Source organism: Homarus americanus, unplaced genomic scaffold, assembly GCF_018991925.1.
Source record: "Homarus americanus isolate GMGI-L3 unplaced genomic scaffold, GMGI_Hamer_2.0 scaffold30535, whole genome shotgun sequence".
Taxonomy (NCBI): domain Eukaryota; kingdom Metazoa; phylum Arthropoda; class Malacostraca; order Decapoda; family Nephropidae; genus Homarus; species Homarus americanus.
Genome location: NW_024732440.1, coordinates 14099326 through 14112413, shown reverse-complemented (window position 1 = coordinate 14112413; position 13088 = coordinate 14099326).

The following is a 13088-nucleotide window of genomic DNA, read 5'->3' as shown; positions in this document are numbered from 1 at the left end:
TAGAGCTCTAGAGGTGAGAGTCATCACCACCACCTGTAGAGCTATAGAGGTGAAGGTCCTCACCATCACCTGTAGAGCTCTAGAGGTGAAGATCATCACCACCACCTGTAGAGCTCTAGAGGTGAAGATCATCACCATCACCTGTAGAGCTCTAGAGGTGAAGGTCCTCACCACCACCTGTAGAGCTCTAGAGGTGAGAGTCATCACCACCACCTGTAGAGCTCTAGAGGTGAGAGTCATCACCACCACCTGTAGAGCTATAGAGGTGAAGGTCCTCACCACCACCTGCAGAGCTCTAGAGGTGAAGGTCCTCACCACCACCTGTAGAGCTCTAGAGGTGAAGGTCCTCACCACCACCTGTAGAGCTCTAGAGGTGAGATTCATCACCACCACCTGTAGAGCTCTAGAGGTGAGAGTCATCACCACCACCTGTAGAGCTATAGAGGTGAAGGTCCTCACCACCACCTGCAGAGCTCTAGAGGTGAAGATCATCACCACCACCTGTAGAGCTATAGAGGTGAAGGTCCTCACCACCACCTGTAGAGCTCTAGAGGTGAGAGTCATCACCACCACCTGTAGAGCTCTAGAGGTGAAGGTCCTCTACCACCTGCAGAGCTCTGGGGTGAAAGATCATCCACCACCTGTAGAGCTCTAGAGGTGAAGATCATCACCACCACCTGTAGAGCTATAGAGGTGAAGGTCCTCACCACCACCTGTAGAGCTCTAGAGGTGAGAGTCATCACCACCACCTGTAGAGCTCTAGAGGTGAAGGTCCTCACCACCACCTGTAGAGCTCTAGAGGTGAAGGTCCTCACCACCACCTGCAGAGCTCTAGAGGTGAAGATCATCACCACCACCTGTAGAGCTCTAGAGGTGAAGATCATCACCATCACCTGTAGAGCTCTAGAGGTGAAGATCATTACCACCACCTGTAGAGCTCTAGAGGTGAAGATCATCACCACCACCTGTAGAGCTCTAGAGGTGAAGATCATCACCACCACCTGTAGAGCTCTAGAGGTGAAGATCATCACCACCACCTGCAGAGCTCTAGAGGTGAAGATCATCACCACCACCTGTAGAGCTCTAGAGGTGAAGATCATCACCATCACCTGTAGAGCTCTAGAGGTGAAGATCATTACCACCACCTGTAGAGCTCTAGAGGTAAAGATTATCACCACCACCTGTAGAGCTCTAGAGGTGAAGATCATCACCATCACCTGTAGAGCTCTAGAGGTGAAGGTCCTCACCACCACCTGTAGCCAGAGGCTCTGGTGAGATCAGGTCACCACCACCTGTAGAGCTCTAGAGGTGAAGATCATCACCACCACCTGTAGAGCTATAGAGGTGAAGGTCCTCACCACCACCTGCTCTAGAGGTGAGCTCACCACCACCTGTAGAGGTGAAGATCCTCACCACCACCTGTAGAGCTCTAGAGGTGAGAGTCATCACCACCACCTGTAGAGCTCTAGAGGTGAGTCATCACCACCACCTGTAGAGCTATAGAGGTGAAGGTCCTCACCACCACCTGCAGAGCTCTAGAGGTGAAGATCATCACCACCACCTGTAGAGCTCTAGAGGTGAAGATCATCACCACCACCTGTAGAGCTATAGAGGTGAAGGTCCTCACCACCACCTGTAGAGCTCTAGAGGTGAGAGTCATCACCACCACCTGTAGAGCTCTAGAGGTGAGAGTCATCACCACCACCTGTAGAGCTCTAGAGGTGAGAGTCATCACCACCACCTGTAGAGCTATAGAGGTGAAGGTCCTCACCATCACCTGTAGAGCTCTAGAGGTGAAGGTCCTCACCACCACCTGTAGAGCTCTACAGGTGAAGGTCGTCACCACCACCTGTAGAGCTCTAGAGGTGAGTGTCATCACCACCACCTGTCTCTTGAACGTGACAGGACCTTGACTTGAATGTGTTCACTAGTATGTAGACACAGTAAAAAAAAAAGTATCCGTAATGAACCATAAATCACCTGATGTGTTCATATTCAGTTATGCCATCAACTATATACACGGCAGGATATGTCGTTAACAACATATATGTGAGGACACCCTGAGGCAAGGACCAGAGCTGCCACCATAATACAGGAGCAACACACGTATTCCACTATCCTTCGTCCGTGGTGTCATATTGTTTCGTACATAACGTACTGTACTTTTTTTTACTGTGTGTACTCCCATTAACATACAGTACATTAAATAATATTTGACTGGGCCGTGAATGCAGCGTGCCTGGACTGTGACCGTCACTATAGTGTGAAGAGTCCCATAACATGCAAGACTTAATACCCCAGTAAAAGGTTCGGTAAAGGTCATCCACGTTCACACCAGACTCAGTTGACATGAGTTTATTTCCTTAGTTACTTAAAGGTGATAAAGGTAAGTAAAAGTTGAGTCAATATACGTTTTCTCCCCTCTTATTTAATAACCTCATAGAAGAAGGAAATAAAGAGGAAGAATGGCGTAAAACAAGTGAGGAAGGTGACAGGACAAGAAGGAGAGATAGACCCACACTCTCAGCAGTACTTACCATTCTCAATGCTCCACAGACCTTCGAGTCGATTCACTGTCCATACTTATGTTGGAAAAAATACTCTAGGTGTCCAAAAAATTGCAAAGTACACTGAACTCTTAGCAATCTTTATTCTTTTAAATAAAACATTAGTACACAAATACAGTTCTTTAAAATACATGTTTATAGTTTGTATGCAAACACTATTCTGCTACATAAATATCCGAGTTAATCACCAATTTAGTTTCCACTTAAAAATATCTATGTTCACATTAGTTAAAGTGGTTAAAATGGTAATACACTTATTATAATCTCCAATAACTTGGAGTACCACATTATTGAGGTATAATCCAGGCATTCTGTTTAAGGCCTACTTAATTCATATGGAAGTTTCAGGCTTCAGCTGCTATTGTCTTCTTCCTGGATATACTCACTCAGTATTCCTAAACTTACGAAACATAAATGACATGTTTATATATATATATATATATATATATATATATATATATATATATATATATATATATATATATATATATATATATATATATATATATACTGGTAAAATCACCCGGCTTCGCACGGGTTGGGAACATTAGGTATATACTGTATAACCTATACTGTCACAGTTTGTCCTCTAGACACGGGTAACCACCTCCTACCATCGCCGTGGTGATATCTCAGTCGGGGAAGATTTTTGGTTCTTGCCGGGACCACCCGGGAGTCCATAGTCAATAGTAATGCCAAGCTGCACAACCTTGGGACCCACGTGATATGTGTATACAGTTGAAGTCTCTAACTGCTTCTGTTTTGGAGTTACAGCTGGAACAGACAGACAGACAGACAGACACACTCACAGACAGGAATGTCCTTTAATTATTATAGATATATTAAACGTTAATACCAACGCTCTGCTTGTGCACATAAAACACTGATAAGTCTTTCATCTTTATGTACATGTTTTATTATTTCTTTACACCCAACAGTTCTTTTTATTACTATTCGACCATAACACACTCCCTCCACGGTGCTAGGATTATTCAGTCCTGAAAATTTGGTCCTCAAGATTGGTCCTGGAAAGCTGGGCCCCGAAAAATTGTGTCCCAGAAAAATTGGGTCCTGAAAATTAGTCCCTGAAAAATTGGGTCCCTAGAGAAATTGGTGAGTAAATGTTATGGAGAGAACTATCGCCTGAAGGTTTACTGTACTTAGTTTGGCTAAGTTGCTGTTATTAATGGTGAGGGAAATGTACTCGTATAATGTATAATTGTGCGACTGCAGTGAATAACCTAACCAAACTAAACCAAACCCAATTACCTAGGAAAGGAATTTTCGGAGATTAAATTTTCCAGGGACCAATTTTCTGGACCCCATCCGCCCCACCTCACAACCAACTTTCTGTGTAACACCACAAGTTCTCTACTAAACGACTACAAAAATATTTACATTCTTATATGCAGTTATTTTATCATTGTTGTAATGTGGTTTATATTGATATCTTCATCAATTTATCATACATTTTTGTCATTCAGTGAATGTATAAATTTTCTTCATACTGAATAATCGTATTTTACTTTGAACGAGTAGAATAAATTACTGTTACTCGGGGTTTGATTGTCACGATTTAACACAAGTGGTTGTGGTGGGAACCCTTCTCCTCACTGCCCACGTTCCCACTCACCAGGGATAATAAAAAAAGCCTCACTATGACACATCTTACCGTTACCCTCCCCACCCTCCCTCTCAGTCGCTACTTCCTCGTTTACTCTAAAAAATCTTCCCCGAAAAAGAAGAATCCGTTTCAGTAATAAATTATTATACATATACGATGACAACTCTGCCAAAAACATCTGAGAGGAATCATCTGGCAATGTGCACATAACTCCCTCATATACACCATCTGATCATGTGTACGTAACCCACTCATGTAGTATTGTACACCATCTGTTAGTGTGCACATAACCCACCATATATACATCACTCTGGTCATGTGCACATAACCCACACACATTTACCATCTGCATCAACCAAGACAAGAGTCCAATGAATAAAAGCAGAGCTGAATTTTCGCGCATGGATACACACACACACACACACACACACACACACACACACCTCATGCTATGATTGAATAAAAATATTTCCTACCACCTGTACATAAAACATAACTAATACAAAACTGGTCATATTTAGAGATCAGAAAATTATATACAATTTTCTCCACGACAAATTAAACTGCATCATATACATTCTACCTTAACTTATCCTAATCTTAAACCTGTTCCCTTGGGTCAGAAACCGTAACCCCAATTCATCCATAAAACTATAGCATAAGCCCTCTGCTCAATGCCTTATAGAGGTTTATGTACACACGATCAAAAAGTATCTGTACATATTGGATCCGATGATTTCCTAAATGATCAATACACCTATGATAAATAACAATTATAATAAAGACAATAATAATAATAATAATAATAATAATAATAATAATAATAATAATAATAATAATAATAATAATAATAATAATAATAATAATAATAATAATAATAATAATAATAATAATAATAATAACAATAATAATAATAATAATAATAAAAAGCCACAAATAAATACAAAAGAAAAAATAAAAATAATGTAAAGAGTGAGAAACGCTATGTGTATGTTGTGTTGTCAAAGTAAGAGAAACAATTGAGACCCTGCAATTGTGTGTAAATGAGGCAGAAAGTTAGATCAGCAACCTGGGACTTGGTCACAATTTTTGTGATGCCATATGGCAGCAGGGTCTTCCATGAGACAACACTTTATGCTTCCAATATCTTCCCAGGTTGTAGTACCTCCATGTTTGGTAGCTGCCTACTATCTATTACCTCTGTCCCTTACAATACAAATACGATAGATTAAATACGTAAGAACTATTGTGATTCCTTGGTGCAAACTGACCCGAAGCCTTGAGTTGCGAAGTTCGAGTGAACAGACTATATTCTAAGAGGGGAGTGGAAGGGAGTTTAAATCTGGCACAATGCCGTTTTTGTGAAACGTAAGTATGAAGATAGCTTGTGTAATGTGTCTTTGAGATAAAAATTCAATTTGTCATGCCAACTCTGAACTTCTTTGCTGTACAGTCGGTGCTTGTTATGGGTCAACGCTGAGAATCAGAGACACACTATAAACGACTCTTGTACACATACATACACCAAGAGCAGCAATGTGACCAACATGAGATCCTGTGTCCTGTTTATTCTTTGCCTTGATCACCCTCAGCCAAAACGACATACAAAATTAAGGACCAAACTAACACAAACACCGCCAGGGCGAGCAATCAACAATGCCTGACGTTCCCTTATACAGTAACGCTCTGTTGAGGCTCACCTATAAACCCAACATACCCACCTGCACCTACATGTAATATCCTTTATTATATTTCCTACGCCTATATCGAGGTACCTGAATCATAATTGTAAAATAATTGTCTGATACCTGTATTATTATTCCTCAACATCCGTATATCAACTCCCAGCACATTAAATAAGTTAATCAAGACGTCATCTTCATGTCTGAGGGTTGGTGACCACGGTCCTCAATGCCAAACGTCGTCGGACTCTCTATGCTAATATCCCCAATGGCATCCCTTCATTCCTTATAATATAACCAAATTATCTTATTTGTTCTGGAAATATACATATATGAAGTAATATCACAACTGCACAGTGCATACATTTCTCGGAGCAGGATGCAGTACCATCAAAATAGTTTTTAGTGATAAGATGATCCACGTGTGAGACGACCATCCTGTTTAATCCTGTGGTTGGCAACATCCTGCATGATATGTGTCTGGGTCTTGATTTTCAATGACTCCAACGATGAATGTCCCTCGTAAGGTTATAAGAATATACAACGAACTACCTGACTTAGCTTAACCAAACAAAAAAACGCCGAAAAAACAAACATCAAAGTTATCACCAAGACTCTCCCTTAACTGGAAAGGATCATTTAGCACCAGTTACGAGACCAAATAATCTCAGAGATTCTTACAGTTACGAGAATATTAAAGTCATGGCACAATCTTCGAGTTGGCAGTGAAACCGCGTGAGCAGACCATGACACATTGACACAGTGAGTCTACAAAGATCACACAATACAAAGTTGACACGTAATATCTTGGATCACATGAAGATTAAACACCTCGGCTTATTTCACCTTTAGATTAGACACCCAGCCCATTTCACCTAAATATCAATCGCCCCAGCTTATATTACCTAAGCATTAAACACCCCTGCTTATTTTACCTGAAGATTAGGCGCATCCATTTATTTCACCTTTATATTTTTCACCCTAGATTATTTCACCTAAAGATATTTTACCTGAAAATTAACCACCTTAATGCTACCTAGATAGGGTTAGCTTAGGTTATCAAGTAAGGTGAGGTGAGGTTAAGTTAGATTAGGTTGGTTTATCTTCTGTTGAGCCATTAACAAAGCTTAAACACACACCACCTCAACACCCAACAATGCTTATAATGTATACAGCCTTAACAACATCAACCTAGAGAAGTCGACTTGTGAAAGAGACCTAGGGGTACTTATAAGCCCGGACCTACGGCCTAGAAAACAGTGCGTTAATGTTCGAAATAAGGCAAACAGAGTATTGGGTTTTATATCTAGAAGTGTAAGTAACAAGAGTGCAGAGGTCTTATTGCAACTATATCTTGCGCTAGTTAGGCCGCACCTCGATTATGCGGTTCAGTTCTGGTGCCCTTATTATAGAATGGATATAAATTCACTAGAGTCGGTGCAGCGAAGAATGACAAAAATGATTCCGGGACTTAGAAACCTTCCATATCAGGATAGGTTAAAGAAACTTAACTTGCATTCCCTAGAAAGACGAAGAGTGCGGGGAGATATGATAGAAGTATTTAAGTGGGTGAAAGGAATCAATAAAGGGGATATAGATAAAGTTCTTATAATATCCGAGCAGGATAGGACTCGGAGCAACGGATTCAAGTTGGATAAGTTTAGGTTTAGGAGGGAGATAGGAAGAAACTGGTTCACAAATAGGGTGGTGGACGAGTGGAAAGCTTAGCAACTTTGTAGTAAGTGCGGGAACTCTGGAAAGTTTCAAAAGGAGGCTAGATAGATTCATGGATGATAGAGTGGTAGTAACTCTCGACAGGAGCTGCCATGCACAGGCCAACCGGCCTATTGCAGACTCCTTATGTTCTTATGTTAATAGCATCATACCAGACTACATCTAAGGGACACATTACACCCAGCCTGCAAGAAGCGCTTGGCTCCTCTGTCTGACCACCAGCTTCTAGAAACTCGGCTTACATATTACTGTCGGGAATTTCTTGTTATTGTATTTATTACTATTATTACTATCAGGAATTTCTTGGAATTGTATTTATTACTATCGGGAATTTCTTGGAATCTTATTTATTACTGACGGGGCTGTTGGCGTTATCTTTAATAATCTTTCTGAGTTTTAAGAATGTCAGTGTATTCAACAAGGTAAAACGTTTACGTTTATTAATGTCTGATAATTAATTTTTATGATTTATCAGTACTCAGCGTTCTTTACTGAAATAACTTGATCGTTTGCAAGTTCGACAGATGTATTCTACCATTTTACAAATTGTAATAACCTTCATATTAATGCCTTTCTTCTTTTACTGGTGACGTGTTTTGAGTGAACCATACAGTATGTGGGCACTGGTGGGTCATCAGGCAGCTCAGCACCAGGACTGTTCAACATCCACTTGGTGCTCTCAACCTCACGATGTCTAATCCAGCATATCTGAAGGTTTTCGGTCAGCTTGGGCAATCATGGGAGGTTCCTCACCAACTTTATGAAAAGATCCAGTATTTTACGTGTGAGTAGGTAGTAGGCAGCTACCAAACAGAGAGGTACTAGGTAGTAGGCAGCTACCAAACAGGGAGGTACTAGGTAGTAGGCAGCTACCAAACAGGGAGGTACTATCGCCTGGGAAATTATTGGCATCACGAAAATTGTGACCAAGTCCCAGGTTGCTAATCTGACTTTCTGCCTCATTTACACACAATTGCAGGGTCTCAATTGTTTCTCTTACTACTAACAACACAACATACATATATTGTTTCTCACTCTTGATCTTTTTTTTATTTTTGTATTTCATCATAGTTCTTCATTATTATTATTATTATTATTATTATTATTATTATTATTATTATTATTAGTGTTATTATTGTTATCATTATTTTTTTATTATTTTTTATTATAAATTTTATTTATTATGAATTATTATCATTATTTTTTATTATTATTATTATTATTACAGTGTTATTGTTTTTATTTTTTTTATTATAAATTTTATTTACAATCAATTATTATTATTATTTTTAATATTGTTATTATTATTATTATTACATTTTTGCCCCCCAGGCCCCGATGTGGGTCAATGACCTGTGCCCGGGTGGGCTAATCCCTGCAAAAAAAAAAAAATAATAAATTAAAATATATATACAAACGGTACAATACAGCAAGTCCACCTATCTCCCACACCCTAACCAGGTTAATGAGCTGCAGATATCAAATGCTCTGTGCCAACCGGAGTGAAATGGAATCTAGCGAATTCCCACCATGTAAAGATTTCCTATCCAAGCATATTCCTCATGCAAACTACCAGGCTGTGATCAGGCGTTGCCTTCAGTGTGAACCATTCGTGCCAAAATCATGGTTGTTTGCCCGAAAGGCTCTCCAGATCCAAATGCTGTTTTGGAGGTTTTAATCTGTATATGAACACGAGAGTATGTTGTTAGCTTGTACTGTCTTGCAAATGATATGAAGTCCACTGACATGTGCACGCTATAAATGTGTATAAGCCAGAGGACCGAGGAGAAGGCTGTCTGATGACGACGATGATGACTTATAGATTATTTCCATCAGTCACTAACATGTTTTTGTTTTGTTTTTAAACATGACTGGCATTTTGTTGAGCACATTCATAAATCTTCCTGTCACCTGCTCGATATTACCATAATGCTATTACTTTCGAACTTTCATACATTTCTTAGACACACACACACACACACACACACACACACACACACACACACACACACACACACACACACACACACACACACATCGCACTGTAACATTACAATGATTAAGAAATGCTGTTCATATGAAATATATATACACACATGTGCCGTGGAACTAACAGTAAACGAAGCTGAAAAAACTTAAGTATCATATACCTGTTGTTTTGTAGTTTGTATATATAAATAGCATACAGTACACAAATAAGCCCTACGTGTAATGATGTGCAGTAGAAAGAACAATGTATATTAACCTACAATGTCATGTTAACTTTTAAGTATGCTTAATATTAACGACAAAAGGTTTTTTGTACATAAAACTTGTGTCCCAGTGCCACATGTTATATTATGAACCATATAATTTTCTTACTTCAGGTATACCTGAGCAAGAGCAATGGCAAGTGAGTTTATACAAGACAACTTAAAAAGAGTTTTGGGATTTGAAAACTAAAGCTGTAGAACTTTCCGACAGAGTAATTATCTTCAACCCTGATGCTTAATCCTCACAGACACAAAATTTATATAAAAGGGAGGCACTGATCACGCATCAAATACCGTATTATTAGTTGAAACAAAGTTGTCAGCAGTATCTACTATATATAGATATTTTGGGGAGATAACATTGTCCTAAAACGACTTCGTTTTGACCCCACAAAGTCATCAAATGTCAAATATGAGGTCACCAAATGAAAGGTCATATTTGATTTTATGTAATTACACCACAACAGCTGATGGTATGCACGTGTGGTGTAGTTGTAAGCATTTTATATCAAAATACTAAGTAAAAAAATATTTGTTGAAAACGACAACACAGGTGCCACTCCACCGCGACACCACCTGAAAACAGTATCTACCTGCTGTACTTAGTGTATTGTACTTACCTTTCAAAAATACCCATGAGACTTTGCCACCAGAGCTGGTGCCGAAAATTTATTTGGGGTGTTAGTCCACGGACTATATCGGAATACCTTGGAATCCCGCTCTGTGCTGACGGGGTGTAACATCTACAGGTGACAGCACTTTAGTGAAGGCGAGGTACTGGTTGGTACCCGAGGCCTGTAATACGAAATTTGGTAATGAATGGCCACTTAGTGAAACAAGAGTCCCATAGCCCTAGAAGTCTCGTTAGGGGTAACGTGGATACAACACACTGAAATCTAAACCTTGGCACTGAACACCAACCGCCTTGTCTTCCCCAAGTAAAAGTCACTCACCCATCACTCTGAAATTACACGCCTCTCCCCAATATGGTGAATCACTCATAATAAAACCTTCCCAATGACCACCCCCATGGGTTACAAACACCTCAACCTACACACAATGATCGCCACCTCATGACCTGCTTCATATCACCACCTCATGACCTGTTCCACATCACCACCTCATGAGCTGTTCCACATCACCACCTCATGAGTTGTTCCACATCACCACCTCATGAGCTGTTTCACATCACCACTTCATAAGCTGTTCCACATCACCACCTCATAAGCTATTCCACATCACCACCTCATGAGCTGTTTCACATCACCACTTCATAAGCTGTTCCCCATCACCACCTCATGAGCTGTTCCCCATCACCACCTCATGAGCTGTTCCCCATCACCACCTCATGAGCTGTTCCCCATCACCACCTCATGAGCTGTTCCACATCACAACCTCATGAGCTGTTCCCCATCACCACCTCATGAGCTGTTCCCCATCACCACCTCATGAGCTGTTCCACATCACAACCTCATGAGCTGTTCCACATCACCACCTCATGAGCTGTTCCACATCACCACCTCATGAGCTGTTCCCCATCACCACCTCATGAGCTGTTCCCCATCACCACCTCATGAGCTGTTCCACATCATCACCTCATAGGATACACTCCACCTCCTTCTTGAGCTCCTCCTCACTACCAGTAATCCTCTGAACATGGGGGCCAGCAAAACCTCATAAACTAGCACCAAGGATCGCCAACTCCATCAGTTCCTTAGGCTGGTTCTTCGGTATGTTGTCGGAGAGTGTTGTGGGGTACTTGTAAGCGTAGAAGCCTTGCCTGTTGTAGCTAACAGAAGCATTGTTCTTCTTGCGCTCGTCCCGGTTGTGATAGTCCTCGGGTTCCTGGTCACCGATGCTGATGTTTTCCTTGGCGCGCCGCAGACTATTCGCCACGCAGCCCTGCGGTGGGAGGTGCCAATAAGGTGAGATTTTAAGTCGATGAGTGTAGACAATAACAGATAGTGAGTAGTTCCAGTGGAATGATGTGTGTGTGTGTGTGTGTGTGTGTGTGTGTGTGTGTGTGTAAAATAACCCATACACCAATGTAATCTAATACACAACACAGTACAACAGGTAGCCACACAACACAGTACAACAGGTAGCCATACAACACAGCACAGTACAACAGGTAGCCACACAACACAGTACAACAGGTAGCCATACAACACAACACAGTACAACAGGTAGCCATACAACACAACACAGTACAACAGGTAGCCATACAACACAGCACAGTACAACAGGTAGCCATACAACACAGTACAACAGGTAGCCATACAACACAACACAGTACAACAGGTAGCCACACACAACAGTACAACAGGGTAGCCACACAACCAGCACAACAGGTAGCCACACAACAGTACAACAGGTAGCCACACAACACAGTACAACAGGTAGCCACACAACACAGTACAACAGGTAGCCACACAACACAGTACAACAGGTAGCCATACAACACAGCACAGTAACAGGTAGCCATACAACACAGTACAACAGGCAGCCATACAACACAGTACAACAGGTAGCCACAACACAGTACAACAGGTAGCCATACAACACAGTACAACAGGTAGCAGGTAGCACACAACACAGTACAAATAGGTAGCCACACAACACAGTACAACAGTAGCCACACAACACAGTACAACAGGTAGCCCACAACACAGCACAGTACAACAGGTAGCCATACAACACAGTACAACAGGTAGCCATACAACACAGTACAACAGGTAACCATACAACACAGTACAACAGGTAGCCAACAACACAGTACAACAGGTAGCCATACAACACAGTACAACAGGTAGCCATACAACACAGTACAACAGGTAGCCATACAACACAGTACAACAGGTAGCCATACAACACAGTACAACAGGTAGCCATACAACACAGTACAACAGGTAGCCATACAACACAGTACAACAGGTAGCCATACAACACAGTACAACAGGTAGCCATACAACACAGTACACAACCAACAGGTAACCATACAACACAGTACAACAGGTAGCCATACAGCACAGTACAACAGGTAGCCATACAACACAGTACAACAGGTAGCCATACAACACAGTACAACAGGTAACCATACAACACAGTACAACAGGTAGCCATACAACACAGTACAACAGGTAGCCATACAACACAGTACAACAGGTAGCCATACAACACAGTACAACAGGTAGCCATACAACACAGTACAACAGGTAGCCATACAACA